Source organism: Crocodylus porosus, unplaced genomic scaffold, assembly GCF_001723895.1.
Source record: "Crocodylus porosus isolate Cpor-Errol unplaced genomic scaffold, CroPor_comp1, whole genome shotgun sequence".
Classification (NCBI taxonomy): Eukaryota; Metazoa; Chordata; order Crocodylia; family Crocodylidae; genus Crocodylus; species Crocodylus porosus.
In genome coordinates this window covers 265,741,946-265,762,657 of record NW_017728886.1, presented here as the reverse complement: position 1 = coordinate 265,762,657, position 20,712 = coordinate 265,741,946, and the positions used below count along the sequence as shown (strand labels likewise).

General features: G+C 57.0%; 1 protein-coding gene across 7 annotated transcripts in view; it reads left to right on the top strand.

The window, feature by feature from the left end:
* Positions 1-20,712, top strand: part of PTP4A3 (protein tyrosine phosphatase type IVA, member 3) — a 69,212-nt gene that overhangs the window by 4,823 nt on the left and 43,677 nt on the right. The window contains exon 1 of one of the 7 annotated variants that reach the window (XM_019553384.1): positions 4,957-4,978. The exons of 3 other annotated variants lie outside the window; for them this stretch is intronic. The gene's annotated coding sequence lies outside the window, so the exon portion shown is untranslated. Of the gene's footprint in view, positions 1-4,956; positions 4,979-16,914; positions 17,119-17,344; positions 17,536-20,712 lie in introns of those variants that run through there. 3 more of the 7 variants (XM_019553345.1, XM_019553376.1, XM_019553352.1) reach the window with 3 other exon arrangements.

Here is a 20,712-nt window from a genome sequence, read left to right as displayed (position 1 = left end):
AAGGTTGTGTTTCCCTGAGACTTCTTAATCTAAATCTGCCCCATGTGTTTATATGGAAAATTATAGTATTTTGTGTTTCCGTGAACTAATGCCTTCTTTCTGCTTCTCTGTGGAAAAGAGCTGCACATTGGATGGTTGTGGACACAAGATGTAGGCTAAAAACTCAGGTCAGATTTCTCCTGGGGCAAAGCCTTTTATTCTGAGATCCTTGCAGATGTACAAGTCCACTGTCTCCTTGAAGTACTAAGATAACTGAAATTAGTTAGAAAAAATGTTAATTGCCATTCAAGCTGTGTATGGAAATAATTGTTCTCCCCGCTCCTGCTACCAGTCGAGTCCTGGGACAAACCCAGTGTCTGTTTTTAGCTATGGAGACTTAATGAATGAGTCACTAGAAAGACTTCAAGATTATCCGGGAACTGCACACAGGTGTATTGGGACAGGCTTGCGTCCCGAATTGCATTCTCAGTTTGCAGCGGCCTGGAAGGTTTTGCTGTGCAGGTTGCCGTCCCCTTGGTTTCTGCTGCACACCCATCCTGCCTGTTGGCAAGGCTGCTCTCTGGCTCTGCACAGCTTTGTTCAGGGCACCGTGCTCCCAGCTCTTGATCTTACAACAGATCCTCTGATTTTTCCCCTTAAAGCTCTAACTGCCGGCAGCCTGTGGCTGGGCGGGAACCTCAGCTTTCACTGATGTGGCAGCATCTGCTGCTTCCAGCTCTCTGTTGGCAGAGCAAAGCTGGAGGATGTGATCCAAGTGCACCCTAAAAACTCAGGCAAAATGCAAACATCCCCAGAACAAACCTGCTTTTTAAGCATCACTGATTTCTAAGTCAGCGTTGTGGCATTTGGCAGGGGAGAGGGGAGCATGACCTGTGGCTTTTACAGTGCTTAATCCTGCAGCAGGGAAAGGGTGTTTTGTGTTGATCATAGAAAAGGAGGGTTGGAAGGGACCTCCCGAGGTCACATCTAGTCCAAACCCCTGCTCAAAGCAGGGCCAGCCCCAGCTACATCATCCCAGACGAGACTTTGTGGAGCAAGGTCTTAAAAACCTCCAAGGATATAGATTGCACGTCCTCTGTAGGTCACTTGTTCCAGTGCTTCACCATCCTCCTAGAGAGAGTTTTTCCTAATATCCATTCCTGACCAACCTGATTGCCTTCTGCGATGAGATAGCTTGCCTGTGAAAACGTTGTGGGAGACTGTACCAAAAGTCTTGCTAAAGTCAAGGTGAAGTACATGCACAGAGCTAAGGAAGTGCGGGCTGGATGAATGGGCTGCAAGGTGGACAGATAACTGGCTGCAGCATGAGGCTCAAGGGGGTAGTAATCATGGCTCGATGTCTAGTTGGCAGCAGGTATCAAGTGGAGTGCCCCAGGGGTCTGTCCTGTTCAATGTCTTCATCAGCGACTTGGAAGATGGCAGAGCGCACCCTCAGCAAGTCTGCAGGTGACGCCAAGCTAGAAGGAGGAGTAGGTACGCTGGAGGGTAGGGCTAGGATCCAGAGTGACCGACGCAAATTGGAGGATTGGGCCGAAAGGAATCTCATGCGGTTCAACAAGAACAAGTGCAAAGTCCTGCACTTAGTAGGAGCAGCCCCACACACCGGGACAGGCTGGGGGTGACTGGCTGGGCAGCAGCTCTGCAGAAAAGGCCCTGGAGGTGACGGAGGACAATAAGATGGGTACGAGCCAGCAATGTGCCCTTGTTGCCCAGAAGGCTAACAGCATCCCGGGCTGCATTGGTAGGAGCATTGCCAGCAGGTCAGGGTCTTAGCACTGCTGCAGTCTCGTTTCGTGGGAGCTTTCACTTCCGCAGTGTCCGTCGAGGAGCTGCTGCAGGGAGAGGGTAGAAAGCACCCTGCCTCGCCTGCTGGGGAAGGGCAGCGATCTCTGCAGGGTGCAGTGGTTGGGGAGGCGCATGGAGGGACCCCACTGCTGTGGGCAAATAAAGGGAGTCGGCGCGTCAGTGCTGCGCGGTAGGTCCCGGCACCGTCTTTTGGACACCGCCGGCAGCATGGTGCTGAGAACAGCCCGTGCACATTGATGCCAAACCCGCTCCTGGAGGGCGCTGGTTCCCGCACGTTTCCTGCTCATCTCCCAGGCCAGCACCAACCCAACGAGCTCCTGCTCAGTCTCTGGGGACGTGCTCTGTGGGTGGCCCTGTTGCTTCAATTGCTTTATGCTGCTTCTCTCGGGAAGGGTCAGCATCCCCAAAACTTTCTTCCCTGGCTCTGGTTCCCAAAGAGGTGCTGGGAGTTGTGCGATTGTGTGGGAGGACTGGCGTTGTCGTGTTGACGCCTTGAGGAGCTGTAGCTGTCCTTCAGATGCTTGATCTGTCTCGGGAGCTTTGCTCCATCCTGTTTTTCAGTGACTTGGACTGTGAGAATAGGACTTTTAAAAGTCCTTCTGGATAGGATTGAACTTTTCTCAACTGCCTGGCAGTCTGGGCCCACAGGACTCCTGTTCTGCCTGTGGCAACGAAGCTGCCCGTGTTGCTGGGAAGCAATGAAGTGGAGGATGTTAAGCCTGATGACTCAATCATTTGAATGTGTGCTGAAAAGTTTGTATTAAGCTTTCCGTCCCATGCATAGTTCAGGACTTCCCAGGAGCTCGGGCTGGAAAAGCCCCATCAGGCCCCAGCTTGTCCATTCCCCCAAGGGCCAGCACCGTATAATGTTTTCCCAGGAGGGAAGGAAGAGTAATGGCACTATGGCTTGACCTTGCTCCCCTTGACATCAGTGGCAATATTAACACCACTGGGGCTGTGGCACTTTTCATCCATTGTTCTCAAGGTGCTTTTCAAAGAAGGTAGCCCCATTTCACAGGTGGAGAAACTGAGGATGGTCACAGAACTCAGTGCCGGCTCCTAACCTGTTGCTCTACCCACTGGGTTGTACTGATTTTAATGGAAGCAGACTCCCGCTGACTGCTGTGTAGCTGCAAAGACCCGCATTTGCCTCTGGCAGTGCCTAACGACTCGAGAAGGAAACTGCTTTGTACCCTTCCCTGCTGCCTGCAAATACCGCTCGGAGCGCTCTGGCCTCAGGGCGAGGACGGCCAGCGTCTCCGCTGCTGAGAGACAGGGCATTGTTTCGAGCAAACCAGCTAAGCAGCCTGCCTTTGTTTGCCGTACAAAGCAGCGCAAGGATTTCAGGAGCAGCTACAGCCTGGTACCGGTTATAAATAGCCCGACACTTTCTGCAGCCAGCACAGCTCAGAAAAGCTGTCTCTTCTCAGAAGCCAGCGTGCCCGCAGGGCGGCAGGAGGCTGAAGGTCACCAGCATCCTTTAATTGGCGTGTGCAGGCCTGGTCGGAGAAGGCTGCGAGACGGCCTGCCCTCCTTGGAGATGGGGCCGGGCGGCTGCACCTTGTTTTGGAGGCCTCGTGCCCATGCTGGCGGCAGCCCGGCGACCATCGGGCTGTGGAGCTTGCTCCATGGTAAAGCCGGGGGTGTCAGTGCAAGGTGGCTGTTCGATTCCTCTCTCCCTTCCCATAAGAGGAAGGGTCTGTCACGCTGGGGGCCCCTGAGCCGAGTGCATTGCGCCCTTGTTCTCTCCGCAGCCCCCCGGTGCAGGAGGCGGGCGCCATGCCGAATGCGGGTGCGTGGCCACAGCGTGGGAACGCCATCCTCCCCTCCCCACTCGCCGTCTCCGGACGGCGAGTCTCAGCTGTGACGGGGCCGTCGCCAGCCTCCCGTGCAGCAGAAGCAGAGGACTCGCTAGGCCGTCGCGGTGGGAGACCCTTGGAGCGTGGCGGAGAATGCAGCCAGTGCGTGTCCCCATCCGTGGGCTCGCTTCGCCACTGACGTCCCAGTTTTGCCGCCTCGGGCAGAAGTGCTGTTCTGGGAGCGGGCCGGTGCCTGGCAAGCGCCCTGGGAACTGCTGTGTTTGGAAATGCTTCGGTGCCAGCACGGCACGAATATTTGGAGGTGACTTGTTCAAGGACAGCCTGGACTGTAGGCTGGCTTGGCGTTTCTCCATGACTGCGATCTGGCGCCAAAACCGAACGATTTAAAGTCCTCTCATGTCTATAGAAATTGTACACACTTATGCGCAGCCTCCCCCAAGAGCGGACATTTTGGAGATGGACTGGATAGGCAGGCAGGGATGCACGCTGCTCTGGGGAGGGAGCAGGGAGGCGAAAGGCACCTTGCAGAGATGATGACTTGGCACAAGGCCTTGTAGACTGCATGCACGCCTCCGAGGCCGAGCAGGAGGGAAGGTTTTGCGCGCGGAGCAAGGGAGGCTGCACAGGTGGGTGCTGTGATGGAGAAGCACAAGAGATGTCGAGGCTGGAGTGGCAAGGGTGAAGGGAGACGGGAGATGCTAGGGTGAGAGGTGTGTAGGAGGCTGAATGTCATACGAGAGCCAAGGAAGGAGTTGAGCTGGTTGAGAAGATCACAGTGGGACGTGCAGCGCAGCCCTGAGCGGGGCAGGGCTTGCCAGCGACTCCCCCATGCCTGGTTTCGAGATGCCCCAGGCACCAGGAAGGCCACTGGACTCCGTGCCAGCTCTCAAGCTGCTGCCTGGGCTGTTGTTACAGGTGGGCTCATCTATACTGCAGGTCTCACACTTTTTATAGCAATCCTCTTATGCCCCAGCTAGACAGCTTTGCACTAAAATTGAAAAGCCACAGGATATCTGAACACCTGCCAGGCCTGGCCTTTTAAGGGCCCAGATCACTCTGCTTTGTGGGGGGGAGCAGGGGGCATTGCAGCTGTTTAGCTCATCAGCAAAGTGCATCCTCTTCTTGGTCTTGTTTTCACATGATGAGTGTCCACAAAAACACTTCCCTTCCTGCAACATATTTGCATGTCACTGCTGACCATGCCTTTTCATGCAAATGCCCTCATGGAAGAAAGTCAAAGCAGAAGTGTGCTGATCAACAAGTATTTCTAGGCATTCAAGTATTTCCCGGAGACAGCAGCAGCTCTTTCCGGAGAGTCTTTCATTGCAGAGTTGGCTTGTGACACCAGGGAGGTAGGTGCACTGGATCACAAGTTTTCTTCTGGGACCCACTGCGGTAGGTAGCTGCACCGCTGGCTTCAGTTTTAAATATAAACTCCATGGCTTGAGACCATTGGGGCCTTTCTTGCCGTGTTATGATCTTGTCAGGTCCAAGCAGCTAGTTGGGGTTGGGGTGACTTGCAAGCAAGACCTAAGACTGTAGATGTCTGTGGGGTTGAACGAGTCCTGGGTCCAGCAAGATGCTCAAAAGCATTTCTTACCGACAAGAAGGCAGGGGTGGGGGTGAAACCTTGATGCATTAGGTGCTGTTTTTATAGAAGCAGCTTTCTGGCGTCTCTTGCTGCTGGAAAAGATGACTTTGGCTGAGGTTTGCCTTCCCGTGTCCCTTTGGACTATGAAAACCCCACATCATTCATTGAAACAGTGTTGTTTTTTTTTTTATCAGTGGAGCAGGACTACAAAAAAATTCTTGCTTCAAGTCTCTCCCTCTCCCCACACCAGTTTCAGGCTTGTGATCTTCTTCCCTTGACTGCCCAGGGGCGAGACACATGTTGCGGTGCCGTGTGAAAGGGCTGCTAGGTTCCACCCCAGCAGCGCATGCATTTTCCTTGTGACTGAGCAGAGGCTCGGCATTTTTAACTTCCAGCCCATTTGGGAAGCGGGCTGGGATCTCTGCAGAAACAGCAACACTCGTTGTTTCTCAGCCTGGTGCAATGTATGGTTGTGGTTATCTGCGGGTGGCGGGGGGGTGTAGCGCTGTCTCGAGTAAGCCGAAAAGGGTCTGTGGCAGCCATGTGTCCTCTGATGTGTAGATAAATGTCACCTTTTTCCTTTCTCTGCAAGTGGGGGAGGAGGGGGAGGGCTGGCAGCATGCTCTGCGGTTTCATATCCGCACGTGCTGCCACCGAGCCTGGGGCAGCTCCCGAGGTCTCGGCTCGTGGTGGACGTTAAAGGAGCGGAGCGTCACAGACCAGCGGTTGGCCCCCGGCTGAAACCGTTCCCATTATTTTTATGCACGATGCAAAATCAGCAGCTGCGTCTGCTCCTCTCTCCACGCGCCCAGAGAGCCTCTGCAGCAGGCACGTCATAGCAGCGGGGCTCGCCGCACGCCGTGGGGTCCTGCCAGCTCTGCATGCTCCCCCGCCTGAGTCACGTCTCCGTGCTGCCCTTCGGCCTGGCTCGCTCACCGCCGGGCTTTGCTGATGGGCATCTCGGGCTGCGCATGCAAGTTGACGCCGCTCAGAGGTGCAGCCGCAGCCCAGAGCTCGAATTTCCCTTTTCCTCCCACCCGGTTTGGGTTGGATGCAGGAGCTCGGGCATCCACAAAGGAGGATGGTGGGAGTGGGGGCTGTGTAAGGTTTTGTCGGGGTTTTGTGCCAGAGGAAGCCGTCACACTCCTGGGCCCCGGGAGGCAAGAGCAGTGCAGCTGCCTACGGTTTCCTGACCGTGTCCGTGGTACCAGGGGCAGCCGGACACGACGGGAGAGGCCCTCTTGCAGCCCTCCAACCCATAGCCGCCGCCTGCAAGCTGGATTTTAGGGCCTGGGGGTTGTCTGCGTAGTGCGCAGTGGGCGAGGAGACGGGAAGGGGGGCAGTTTGCAGTGCCCTGTACTCCCTGCCGCCATCTAGGCGATGCTCTGGGGGCGCACGTTGCAGGCTGAGCGCCCAATCCCCAGCCCAGCTTCGCTCGGCCGTCCCCTGGTGCAGCACTTTTCCCACCCCGAGGGGTCCCAGGAAATGCTGCTCTTTCCCTCGGCACTGCTTATTATTCATTCTCAGACATGCCGTGCTACAGGGTGAAGAATAATTTAGGAGGGTGTGGTGAGAGGGACGTGTGGTACTTGCAGTCCCCAGGTTAATAACCCGGCTGCTGGGAAAGCGGTGCATCCCGTCTGACGGATAGCAATTCGGACCCGTGGCCCTCATCGTCTCTGAGAGATGGCAGCCAGTGCTGTGGGTTTGGGGCTGGCTCGGCGGGTGCAGCTACAGAGGGGTTTCGATGCCCGTAGCCGTACCCTGCTTTGTATCCCAAAGTCTGGGGGCAGCAGCTACCCTGAGAAGGGGAAAAGCAGGCTGGGGCCCTCGAGCTATGCTGCTGCCTGCCCGCTGCACCTCCCGAAGGAGGACAGGGTGTTGCCTGGGGCCTCTGGGTGCACTGCTCTGCCATTATTCCTGCCACAGGGCCTTGAGCAAGCCCCTTCCCTTCCTCATGCCTCCCCGCATCCGTCAGTGTGTAGGCAGGGGGGTAGGAGCACCCCCCTTCCTCACCAGGGGCTGCAAGCATGCAAGCGGAGGTGCTTGGGGGCTGTGGTAGTGATGGTAGCAAGTAGCCCAGGGAGGAGGAGGCCCCCCCAAACATCATGTCTCATTGCTGTGGCTGGCACCCCCTTTGCCCAGATGAAGCCGGTAACGTCAGCCCAGACCTGGGCTCTTGTCCACAGCGATCGCGCATTTAGCTCCTACGTGCAAGGTGTAGGTCTAGCTATCCCTCCGCCCCTGCGGGATGTTGCAGAGCGCACAGCAGCACTCGCAGGGCTGACCGCTGGCCTGAGGACAGTGTCAGACCTGGCGTTCCCAGCCTCCGGGTCCAAAGCGATCGGGCAGCAAGGACTGGCTGCAGGATTGCGCAGGGTCTGCATGGGGCTGGGCACGCAAGGCCAGGCCTCCTTGGAAGCGGATAATGGGCTTTGCTTCCCCTTTTAGAAAGGTGACCCAATTCCAGTGGCCTCCTAACAAGTGGCAGGTGGCTTTCTGCTCGGTTGGTCTAATCTCGCCTGGTCGCATGGCAAGGGTGGGCAGAGCAGTGGTACGTCCTGCATCGTGAGCCAGCGGGGCGGGGAAGGATCGGGTTGTGCTCTGTAGCCTCACGGCTGGGAGGGCACGGGGCTGAGTGGTCTCTCTGGGGCAGGTGAATGGGGTGAGATAACAGCTTCATAACGAACAGATTAGGGGATGCCCTGCACTGGTGCATCGGGTTTGGAGGGGGAGCCACCGGACCCGAACGGGCTGCCGGCCCGATGCAGTGCAATAGTTCCCGAGTGCAGGGACCCAGGAGCCGGAGCAGCGGTGCCGCCGGGGGCGAGCATCCCTCGGGAAGGTGAATCGAGGTCGGGCAGAGGCAAGCTGTGGCCGATCCTCCTCTCCTGACTTCGCACGTCTCAGGCTGGCACGGTTTCTGGCAGGCGGCCTCCCGGGGGTGTGTGAAGCGCACAACCCGGCAGGAGCTGCCACTTCCACTTTCAGCGTTACCATGACAGCCGAGCCTGTGCTGGAACGTGCCCGTGATTGACACGTGGTGCTTTTCACATGCTAATTAGCAGGGCGCTGTCAAGTTTCAAAGCACAAGTTACCAGAAGCGCCATCTGCGATTTTACAGCTGGCCTTCAGCGCGGTGTCGGTGCAACGGGCTGATTTTATTGTATTGTATTTTTTTTTTTCTGCGCTGCTCCCAGCTGGCACCGTCGCCACGGCCGAGTCCTCGTCACGCTCGCGTTGCTACTGCGTGATCGCTGCCAGCGGCGGCCGAAATAGCGTGGCAGGAAGGAGCGGCGGCAGCACTTGTAGCAGGTGTCAGCATTGCGAGGTCGCTGCTGTGCAGCCGCCCCTCCCGGGTCAGGCTGGTCCGTGACACACGGGCTGATGTCGGGAGCTCTGTGCAGGTCTGGAGCCATGACGAGGAGCTTCCTGTCCTTGGAGACTCACCGGGCTGGTTTGGAGCTGCGTTGCCACCCAGCCCCTCTTACCTCCTGCTTTTGGAAGCAGTTGAACTGCTTCCAGGCGGTGCTGGCAATCCCCGGGGGATTTCCTTGTGTGAGCTGGCATCTCTAGATCTCCCTTTCTGCTTTTTCCTTCCTCCCAGTGTCCAAGCACCTGACAGCAGTTGCAGCAGCAGTGAAGACCCCCTTCAAGGGTCTAGTCCGTTCCCTCTCCGGCGCAAGCAGCCAGCAGAAGGCCTTTTCCCAGCCTCTGCTCCTTTGCCCCGCGTCTCAGGGTGCAAAGTCCTCCCCTCTTTCTCTTCTGCGGTCCCAGTCGGGAAGCAGACCTGTTTCTCTGAGCTCGCGGATGTGCAGGTCAGCCATGCGGTGCACAGAAAGCCTGAGCTCATCTCCACGCTAAAGTCACCTGGGATTTCTGCTCTCCCTGTGCCAGGCAATGCCCGGGCTCTGTTTGGCTGCACTGGTCTCCAATCTACACAGCTGCAGTTTCTCCTTTGTATTGGCACGTAAGAAAACAGCTCGTCTGTCCGGTGTGGGCAGGGGAGACGGGTGTACGGACCCCTTCTGTGCAGGATCAGCAGCAGCTTTCCCAGTAACGCCCCGAGCAAAAAGCCAGGCCCAGGCATCCCTGTGTGTTGAAGCTGGCTGGTCTGATCATGCCAATGTACCGGCCAGGTCTTAAAACGTCCCTGTGTGCTGCAGACACTGCTGCTGAGACAGTAACCTACTTTCTGGCGGCTGGTTCGCAGCCCAGGGAGAGGCCGGAGAACCAGCCCCGAAAGACGTTGCCAGCAGCCTGGGAAGGAGCTCGAGCTGTTCTCATTTTGTGGCGATTAGCTGAGAGATGCTGATAGGCCGGCAGGAGGGAGGACTGGCCTCGCGAGTGAGTAATACTGACGTGTGCCTGTGCATGCACCCAGTTGCCCCCTCTTAAGTTGTAGATCTGATTTAGGCAGACGTGTAAATTCGTTCCAGCCCCGCGCGGTGCTTCGGACCGTCGCGCTCCTCAGCTGCTTTCCACCAGCACAGCGGTCCCCAGGCACCGTTCCCACGTCTGTGCTTCTGTAAGGGTAAAGCAGAAGTTTCTCCGCGGGATCTCCATGGCCAGCCTGCTCCTCGGTGGCTCGTGCCAGGCCCCGTGCTCCCAGCAAGGGCAGTGCAGGTTCTGGCGGCAGCTGGATTGCGTTATGCAGCCATACGTCGTTCTCCCATCCAAGCAGTGGTATATGTCCTGGTTCAGATGGGACAGTCCCAGGGCCAAAAATCCTGTGCTTCGGAGTCTGGCAGAGAGGAAGAGCGGCGTGGTGCAGGCGGGCAGAGACCTTGCACATGGCATCTTGGGCAGGGTGACCATCCCTGCCTGGCGCGCCATGCTGCTCCGTCTCCCCACCAGACTCCAGCCTGGGACTTTTGACCAAGCAGCCTAAGGAATCTGGGGCCGTCCTGGCCAAACCGATGTATGCTCACTCGAGCAAGAGGCAGCTTGGCAGACCAGGTAATAGGTAGAGAGCATGAGCGTGGAAGGGAGACCTTGATGGAGAAGATCAGAGAGGTCACTTCAGACCAGCACGGGACAGGCAGTTCTCAGGCTGTGATGGAGCATTTTGCAACCTAAGCATCACTTGATCTCCTTATGACTCCCCTGGTTACAGTCACGCGGGGGGCACAGCGAGCAGGTCTGGGCTTTGGATGTGACATGCTGCTCTTTATTTGGGAGCGGCAGTTTTCAGCCTGTGGTCTGCAAATGCCTCGGGGTCCTAAGCCTGTCTAAGGGGTCTGCAAAAGATGACTAAGATCAATCAAAATACGTGAATCCCCACACTTGCAATTCAAAGGGGTGTGCACCTCCATTCAAATTTTTTTGTAGGGGTCCTCAAATGAAAAAAATTTGAAAACCACTGGCTTAGGATTAAGACTAAGTTCTCTGTCACTAGGCTGTTTCCCTGTCTTGTCCTGTCCAGTCTGTCAAGCATGTTCCTATCCAGCTAAATGCACGTGACATGTGCAGCTTTTAAGTGTGCCAGGACACGGGTGTGCCAGGTGGCGCTGTGCTTTGCGTGGACCGTGTGCAGATATCTGGCGTATTGTATGCCGAGGAGCTGGGCGGTGGGGAGAGGCTTCTGGCTCCATCAGCATTTGGAAGGTTTTTGTAAGCTTTGTGGGAAACGGCGGCATATAAAGGTAACACATGAGCCCTAAAAAGCAACCCAGAAGCATCCCGAAGTGTCGAACGCAAGGGGCAAAGGGATCTCGTTGCTACTTTCACATCTCCTGCATGCCCTCTGCACCCACCACCCAGCTCGGCACAACCCCAGCACCTGCTGCTGCGGTCGCTCGCTAATGCACCTGGCAGCCAGGACCCACAGACCCTTGTGGACGCAGGCAGTGGCAGGCTGAGCTGAGCACTGTGGCCAAAACACATGCCCTTTTGAGCTGGCAGCAGCAAGGGGAAGAGTCCTCGCTGCATCCCACCTGCACGGGGCAAGCCCATTTCTGCATGGTGCAGCTCCAGAGAGCCCTTTCGGGAGGCCTGGCCGCCGCTCTCGGCTGGACTCCCAACCTGCCGTGACCTCGGGCATGTATTTCCCCTGCTGCGCCTCTTCCTCCTCCCACTGCCTGTCTTGTCTGCCCCGCCTGCACCAGCTGTCTGTGTCCCGGGCTCTGTTTGGACAGCAGCTAGTCGGGCAGGCCCTGCTGTGCTTATGAAAGAGGCTTCCCCTTGGCTTGCTGCTCCCTCGAATGCGCCGTCCACCTTCTGGAGCGCAAAGAGCTCCGAAACTTCAAGCAACCAGGCAGGCCAGGTAAATGCTCCGTCTCTTTGACCCCCATCACCCCCCCACCTGCATACGTGACCCTGGGCCAGACAGGCAGTGCAGGCACAAGAGCAGCAGGGTCTGACCTCCGTGTGCGCGTTCACGGAAAGTAAATTATAAGGCAAACGGAGAACTGCTGACAGAGGGCTGGCTTCCCCAGGCTCGCCAGCAGTCGGTTCCCAAATTGCACGTAGTAGCTCTTCAAGACTGAACAGATCCTTTTCATGGGGCTGGTTGCAAAACTCTGCCAGCCTGGCGAATGTGGTGCGTGTCGCATTAGGAGGGGAAAAAAAAGTGCCTCCCTCGGACGGGCTGCTCCTGCCATTGGGCGCTTGTGTTCACGCTGCCAGCAAAACGCTGCTGTGCAGTCTCTCTCTTCGTGGCTTTGACGGCACTGGCTGGCAGCATCCAGAGGCGGAGGGTCACGCTCTGTGTGACAGCGCTGAGCACACGTCTCTGGCTGCTACCCTGATGGGAACATCCTGGGAGGGTTTCTAGTGTGTCAGGAATGAGTTGTGCAGGGGCGGGTGGGTGCTGAGATGCAGGAATCGCTGACAAAGGAGCTTGGTCCTGTCTTGGCAGAAAAGACAGTGGAGAAAGGAGGTATTGGAAGCAGCTGGGGACAGGGGAGCTGAGCAAGACGGACAAGGAAAGGGCACTTGGACCAAGCCAGCATTTCCCCAAACTCATAGGATTATGCTGCACTCGACAGCAAAGTCCAGCACTTTCACACCTGTCCCTCGCTGGTGGCAGGCAATCGGTGGTGGGGGAAGCAGCAGCGTCTGGAGCAGGGGAGATCATCTCTGCTGACTTTGGTCAAGAAGTATAAGGGATTGCAGGGACAGCAGAGGCTTAGTGGAGCCAGGTATGCTAGACAGGAGGGCGCTTCTTGCCTATCCCTCTGGGGAAACTTGCTGGCACCAGAGTAAGGCCTTGTCCATACTGCAGGGGAATTGCAGCCCCTAGCACAGTCAGCAAGAAACGGGTCAGAGGCATCGGATGCCACAGCGGTTGGAGAAGGACCTAGATGGGCATAGCGCCTGCCCCGGAGAGCTTGGAGCGTGACTGGCAGAGACAGCCGGACGGGCTCTGGGAAGCCCGGCGGCATGAACTCGTTGCGATGTGTGCAAAAACTTAGTCGAGACAAGCTGTAAGCTCCAGGGAGAGCGGACACGCTCCGGGAGGTGCTGAGGGAAGCCCGAGCATCCCTGACTGCCAAGCTGGCCTGGACGCAGGCGCGGGCAGAGTGGCGGTGATGCAGGGGGTAGCACGTCAGGGCATAAATCGTTGGAGTGACTGCAGGACCGGTGATCACGATGTAAGCTGGCCTGTGTCCTTCCTGCCCCACATGCAAGGGCACGTGTGCCTCCTCCCTGGCTTGGGAGAAGATACCTTGGGACCTTCTGCACTATTAGCCCTGGTAACTTTTCCCCTTGCCCAGCTCAGTCTTTCCCCAGGAGGAAGCGTAAATACCCGTGGAGCTTCTCAGCTTGGCCTGGGGCGTGGCTCGGCCATAGTTGGACTAGGTGGTGTATATATTAGCTACTCCGTATTCCTGCAGCCAGGCTTTGCACAGACCTTGTGCAGTCTTCAACAGCAGCACCAGAACCGGAGTACGTGGGGTCTTCGGACAAAAATTGTGTTCCTCGGCAACGCTAATCACGAAAAACTGAACCAGGATGTTCAGTCCCATGGGGGTAAAATGTCGCCTGTTCCAGGTGGTGTCCGCATGCTGCTCTAGCCAGTTCCTGTGCCGACGTCGAGTCCATTGCTGTATTCTTTCTTGGGGGTGGTTGAGGGGCGCCACCACTAAAAGGACTATGTCCTTCCGCTCTCACCCTTTGGTTGTGCTATTTCCTTGCGACTAGTCCCTGGCCTCCGTAAGGGAAAGAGCAAGCTGTTGATACTGGGAGGAGCTGGTGGATGGTTTAGAGGCTGTTTTGGGACCTGCAAGTAAGACCGTGGCTTCGGAAGAGGTGTAAGAAGGGGATGGTTGCCTCCATTGTCTGAAACAATGCAAACCTCACCCCCCGCCGGAGGCCTACTGCCAGTCATGCCATGCAAGGCTTGCACCGCAAAAATCGTGCCTGATGTAGACGGGCGTTTCGTGAGAACTAAGCCAGTGTAGGGCCACACAGCAAGGTGTGGAAAGACGGGAATATCAGCGGTGGACCGCAAGGATGGGCTGATGAAGGGGAATGACCAGGCTCTAGACACGCTGGGAATCCTGTGAGCCTCTGATAGTGCCACAAAATTTCAAGGGCTCCCCTGTTACTGGAGTTTGTCCCCTCCTCTCTTGGCAGTAGCTCATCCCTGCTAGAGAGAAGTCTGTCTGGAGCTGTAAAACCCTCTGAAATCCATATTTTCCCCACCCTTGCTGGAAAACTGCTGAGGGGAGTCTGCGGGTTTTAAAAGCAGGGAGAGGAATGATGGATCATTTCCTCTTCCCCCTACTACTGGGCTTTTGCAGACTAATGAATGTGTTTTGGTGGAAGCCCCTTATTAAAATGTGGGTAGCACATTATTGACAGGATCTCTTTATGTCCTCGGACAAGGGTTCGAATCCAGCCTAGCCTAGCAGTGGCTAAAATATTACCGTCCGGTGCCTACATGCAGCAGATAAAATGGGATGATAACCCCTGTCTAGGTCCTAGTTGAGAAATGTCCACCAAAACTACCAAAGCAACTGTCTGGCTTTCTGATCTTTTCAGGGAGTGGGGGGGAAAGGGCCCAGGATTTGAATGGGGCTAGAGAGGATTTGCCTGTTCCCTCTGGATAAAGTTGGTACCTTGATTGTTTGGTCCATGTGTGATATTAGAGAGTAAGCGCTTCTCCGTGGCTTTGCACAACCGCACTGCAAAGCCTGTAGTCACTGTCTAGTTGAGAAGAGAGAATAAGAGAGGTCTCTAGCGAGCACAAAGGTTCCCTCGTCCCTGTGAATTGTTTTGGGGTTTTTTTCTCAACTGTTTAAGAGAATTTTGTTGGGCAGGAGGAGCAGTTGGAGGCTTCGGGGGTGCTGTACCCTAACCCACTCCTTTGGGTACTTGTGTACCATGTATAGCGTAGAGGTCACAGCCCAATCCAAAGGCCACGATCCTCTAAAACAGCAGAGGCAGCATGGTGCATGGATTATTTGGGCTTGACAAAAGATAAGGAGGAATTGTGGAGCATCTGCATGTAATAGCCATCTTTGTAGTTTCTAGGGTCGGAAGGGACCTGAGCAGATCATCAAGTCCGACCCCCTGCCGGGGCAGGAAAGGAAAGGTTAGGTGTTCATCTAACCTCCTCTTAAAGACCCCCAGGGTAGGAGCCTGCACCACTTCTCTTGGAAGCTGGTTCCAGATCTTGTTTGCGTGTTGACGGTCTCAGGAGGACAAAGCAAGGCTCCCGCTCCAGGACCCCTTTCTTGGAGATCCTGTAGCTCTGGGAAGGTTTGGATGGGGATGTAGCTGCCTCTCCTCTTCCAGATTGAGGGTATGGGTGCTAGGGAGGATTATTTGGGGAAGAGAGTCTGAAAGCTCAGCTGGATTGAACCTGGGATCCCTTCACCCAAGCCTTAGGTTGGACAGCCTCAGGCTATTACCCCGTAATAAGTAGGGTACAGAAGTACCTTGTAGAATAGATATAGTAGAAGTACCCCGTAGATGCAGAAGTACCCCGTACTAAGTAGGCATGGCCCTTCCTCCACCAGGAGCTCATCCAGGTCTCTGGGAGATATTGCCTGCAGCCCTGTAGTGTGAGGCTTCCTGTCCCTTTTGGAGCATTTCACTGGGCGGAGGAGTGTGGGTGTGGGGCAAAGAGCAAGGATGCCAGTAGCCCCCAAATTCCTGGCGCTGAAACATATGTGATCTCAGCAGGTTTGTCTGCAAAGTTCCCTGTGAAATCAGGGTCTAAATCAGCCTTTGGGCAAGCCGCTCTGGGCCATCATTGCCCAGTCAATTTTTCTCCAGTCCTGCCCCCTCCGCTGGCTGCAGCCCCGGTGGCTTCTTGGCCAAGCTTTCTATGGCTGGTACGCGAGTGCTTGGCACCCCTGGCAAGGGATGCTGGGTAGCAGACTCGGGTTGCAAGTGGGGGAGGCGGGAGGAGTTCTTAAAATAGAAATCTTCTCTCCAGCTGCTGGCACGGAGGTCGCACGTTGGGAGCATGGAGTGCATTTCTGGGCAGCATCAAAACACTGGAGTAACTGGAAGGAGGAAGAAAATGGTTCTGGGGAGCTGGGGTGAGGAGCCCAGCAGGAAGTATTCGACGATTCCAGCTCACTGGGGCATTGCCGGTATTTCCTCATGCCTGGAAATAGGCCATCTGGATGCTTGCTTTGGGTCCACCTGGAATGAGGAAACCCCTGTCCTGGCCTCGCCCTCCAACTATTCCTGGACTGCAGCAGGCCAGAGATGAGTAGCCCCGGGGATGGATGGAGGGGTGGTTTCTGGCTACGGCTGATGCCAAGTGGAACGGATGGTTGGGTGCACATGGGTAAAGACCGCCAGCGTTGAGTGCCAGTGGTGCACAAGGGGGAAAAAAGGAGTGGACGCATCATATTTAGCCACCCTCCACTCCCCTGCCTAAGCAATCGCCCGTTGGCAACTGGTGGCGGGGAGGGAATGGCCTTTTTGTAGAGGCTGGAGCAAACTCGCCCCTCAAGTCATAGTGAGACACCTTGAGTACAATAGTACCCTGCCACGAGGGACAAGAACAGGTCATGGCACAACCTGATGCAATTGGTGTAAAATTGCAATTTATTTAGGAGCGGACAGATGAACAGCTGCATGCAGCAGGTGGCTGTGACGGCCTTGCCACTAGGGATGGGGGAGCTGGGAATAGCCTCTTAGCCTTTAGCAAGGGGTCCTGTTGGGTAGAGACAAGTGATGCCAAAGCCAGCGTGACCTGTACCAGTGGAGTGGCCCTGCAAGGTGGGCAGATAGCGCCTGCCTAGACCAAGGGGCTGCACCTTTGTGTGCATCAGTGGTGCTGACAAGGTCATGCAAAGAATCGGTGGCAACACCGGGTCTGAGCCAGGCGGTCCTGTGTTGCACCCGGTGCAAGGAGGGAAACGTGGTCGACGGAGGAGGGGGAAGCCAAGCGCTCCCGCAGCAGCGTTCTGGCAGCGGGGAGGCTGCCCCCGTTCTCCCTGTTCCTGTTCGCCGGCCCCGCATTTGATGTGCGATTCATTAATCCGCTCTGATCCGGATCAGCTTTCTGCAGGGCTGGTACCTACCTTGAAATCCAAGCCACACTTGCTGGCTTCCTTGCTTCCCAGCCAGGCCCCTCTGCACACTGCTCCAGGCTTTGGCGGGGAGCCAGCGCCCAACTGGAGCGCTCAGATTTGCAAGGCAGCCAGCTTAAATGATTATATTACGATTCCCCGTGGAGTTGGCCTCTCTTTTTCTCTCTCCCCCCGCTCTCTGCTCCCCTCCTTCCTCCGAACTGGCATTTGACATCACTAATTGAACGCAGACCTCGGAGCGCTCAGCAGCTGGGAGCATGTTGATCCATCCCCTCCTCCCCTTATCCCCCTGCCTGGATTTTGCTGGCTTTTGAGTTCACTGAATAGGGGCGAGGGGCTGCTGCTGCCGTCTGGAGAGTGAAGGTGGGGCTGGAAGCGGATCAAGCCACGATCTGAGGAGGTAACTTGCTGCCAGGGACTACAGCTGGTGTTTATAGCTTGCACGGTGTCCATTAGTTTTCTCATAGCTCTTCTCTCCCCACCCCCTCTGTAAGATTTACTGGCCTTGCTTCGAATCCAAGTCAGGAAAACCTCTGACGTTGGCGCGACGTTCGAGAGCTCCTCGCCGCTGCTTGGGGGAAGAGAGGAGGGGATATCCCAGAAAATAAAGCCGGGCTCTCCCTGCACAGCGAGGCCTAGAGCTCGCGGGCGGGAGCCGACGCTCTCCTCCTGTGCTGCCGGCCGCGTCCCCGTGTCTGCGCCGGGAAGGCGAGGGAGCGAAAGCCCGCCGGCCGCGTGGACTGATTCTTCCAAGGTGGAGGAGCCACGAAGGGGCGTGCGGGAGAGTCCGGTGCCATGCACGTGGTAACTGGGAAAAGTAAATACGTCTTGGCTTCTCTGAATTCGTGGAGAGTGGGCAGCAGTGCAGGGGGAGCAGAGAGGGACGTGGGGTGGCTGGGACCTCCACATAGGTGTTTTTTGGGAGTAGCTGTGACCTTTTTATATAGGTGATTTGGGAGTAGCCTCTCTTTGCACAGTGCCTGGTCTGAAGGAGTGGTGCTGGGGGCTTCTCACCTGGCAAGGGGCTGGGGCATGCGAGCAGGTTGGGTCTGCATGTGACATCCGGAGACAGCAGTGTTGGCGGGGAGGCCGAGCCTGGCTTCCCCTTGTCGCGGTTGTCAGCCTGCCTTTGGCACCGGCTGGGGTGATCGGTACGGGGCACCCGAGCTTCATCAGACTGCATTGGTCAGGGTCGCAAGAGCCCCTGGTGCCGGCGGCTCGGTGTGGGTTGCACGCTGGATCCTTGTCTTAAAGAGGCAGGAGGCAAAGTTTTCGGGCTGCTTCTGGCTGACGGCTGCGCAGGGAGCGAGCTGGGCTTTCCCGACAGCAGACTGCAGGGTTACCTCTCCCTCTAGAGGAGATGGAGGCTCCCGGCTCCTTGCCGGAGAGGCTGGGCAGTTGCTAGCCTCGGCCGGCTCCCGGGAGTCCAGCCAGGCGTGCAGACAAGCCAGCAGCGAGTTATGGATCGCAGCGACACGTCCACATGTCAGGCGTCGCGCGAGCCGACGTGCGCTTAGCAGAGGTTGCTGGGACTGGACCGGGGAGAAAGTTGTTCGGGGCTCAGCTCCAGTGTGGCATCCATGCCTGTTTGGGTGAGTCTGCAAGCACCCATGTCTCAGGCTACCGTGTAAACCTTGTCGAGGTGCTGGGAGGGCTAGCGGCCATGCCACGTGCTGATGAGGAGCGTGGTGCAAATGCATAGACGTTCACGCTGTGAGAGGCGGCTCGTGGGGCACGTAGAGCACCGTTTCTCAACCCAGGGCTTGCAAGAATGTATGAAAGGGTGTGAATAAACTTGAAAAATGGATCAACCAACTTGAAAAATGGATTCTCCTTTAAAAGAGAGAAACGTGGGAACCTGTGGCTTTTCCCTTGCAGGCTGGCACAGCTCCAGCCTGCAAGGGGCTGCTTGGGGACCCCTGCCCCATGCACACCCTGCTTGCCCCCCACACTGGAGGTCTGGGGGCAGAAGGCAGCGGGGCAGGAGCGAGGGGGCACTGGGCCGGGACTGGCCGGATCGATGTTTACAAATGGGTCCTGGTACAAAAAAGGTTGAGAAGCACTGGAGTAGAGGGCGGTGGTATGAAGAGGGTTGGTAGGCGAGACCTCCGGACCTACCTAGTGCAGGAGAGCAGAGCGAATGTGCCTGGTCCTGGCAAGTGTGACGGGTCGGCACGGTCTCTGAGCCTCGGCGTGACCAGCACGTGCAAAGCGCATTCGAGTCCCCTCTGGATTGGGGCTGAAGCACCGTGCAAGAGGGCTGCTGTCTCTCCTGCTGCTATGCAAGGGACAGGATCGCAGGGGCGGGATAACCCCTGGGGCCTGGACTTGGTGGCGGGGGGGACCTTGAAGTCACGGGGGAAGATGCAGCTTTGCTACGGCTTCCTTCTCAGCGCCGTTTCTCCAGCACAGCCTGGCTCTGGGCCAGGCCTTACCCTGTCTCTCTCTGCTTCTGCCCAGCTGCCAAAGTGCTTCAGAAACCATTTATGTGCCACATGGAGCCTCCTGCTGGTTGATGGAGGATGCATATGATGGACTGGGGGGGGTAAGAGAGCCCAGCTGGGTTGGGGCTGGCAGGCAGCTCTCTGGGACTGGGTCTCCACCACCTGCAGCATCTGTCGACGTGGTGGGAGATTCTCAGGGCGAGCTGATTTGAGATGCACGTGCTCCCTGCAAGACCCTGCGGGTCCGGTTACTCGCTGGGCAGCGATGGTAGGGGAAGAGGGGCACGCTGGACTTCAGAGCAGAAGAACTGGAAGCGTTGCCGCTGACTGGCATATGCCCTCTTTTTAGCCGGTGGCTTGCAGGCTTCTTGGGGAGGCACTGCCTGTACATCCATGCAGCACGTAGCGCTGAGGGTGCTGCGCCTTTACAGGTGCTCTGACTCCGTCCCTTACGGCTGCCATCTGAGCGTTGCCGTGCAGCCTCAGCGCACTGTTCAGGATGGTTTTTCTCAGCTTCCCTAGCGCAGGCAGCAGACTGTTGCTGCAAAGCAGCGCTCGCTGTGGCATGCAAGCCCAGCTTGCTTTGCTGGCCTGTAACTTTTGCACAGCAGCGGAGTCTGGGCACGTGGCCCACGTCACTGCCACCGACCAAAGGACTGGCTCTTCCGCGTGGTTGTGTTGGTAGAAGACTGACGGCGGATGGACGGACTCAGCGGCATAGGCACGGCTGTCCCAGAGCAGCAGCTTTGGAGATCCTAAGTGCAGAACCGGTGTCTGTGATGGCTCTAGCTCCCCCACCCAAAACGTACACTGTTTCTGTTCGATGCCAAGCGAGTGGCACGTGGCACGGCAGAGCCGCCACCCAGAACCGCAGGATCTCGGCCCTGCTCTTCCCTTCCCCTCCGTTCTTCTCCCTGGCGCAGCATCACTGCCCTTAATTCCCCTCCGCTCGAGCGCCCATCGTTGCACCGAGCCCAGAGCTCAGCCCGTTGCCGCACAGACCCAGCGGATCGGTTGCCAGCTCTCCCGTGCACCCTGAGGCTGGGAGAGGAAAGGTGGCTGCAGGCACGAGCCTGGAAGCAGAGCTTGGCAGCACGGCGGGTCGGACGAGGCTCCTTTTGCAGCGAGTCTGTCCGGCACGATCGGCCGTGTGCCAATCCAGCGCACGCAGGCTGGCACATGAACTGGAGCGGAGCTCGCAGGGCAGGTCCATTGCCTCATCAGGAGGGAGAGCTCCCATCTGTGTTTTGCAATGCCCAAAACAGTTGGGAAACCATCCGCCTAGCCGGTCAGCCCAGCATCCCTGACCCCATTCAGCCCACGGCCTTACTAAGCAGTGATTCATAGAGTCGCCACGTGGTGAGGAGGGTGGAAACTACCTACAGGCTTGCATGGCTGCTACTGCAGCATCCTCCTTGTGTAAGGGCGGATCGCAGCTCGTGGCTCAGCCCCCCGAGACTCGTGGAAGGCTTTGATTATTGGAGCAATCCCTCGAACCCAGATCTCGGTCTGTGCCGTCATGGGACTACCTTTCTCCTAGGGGAAACCAT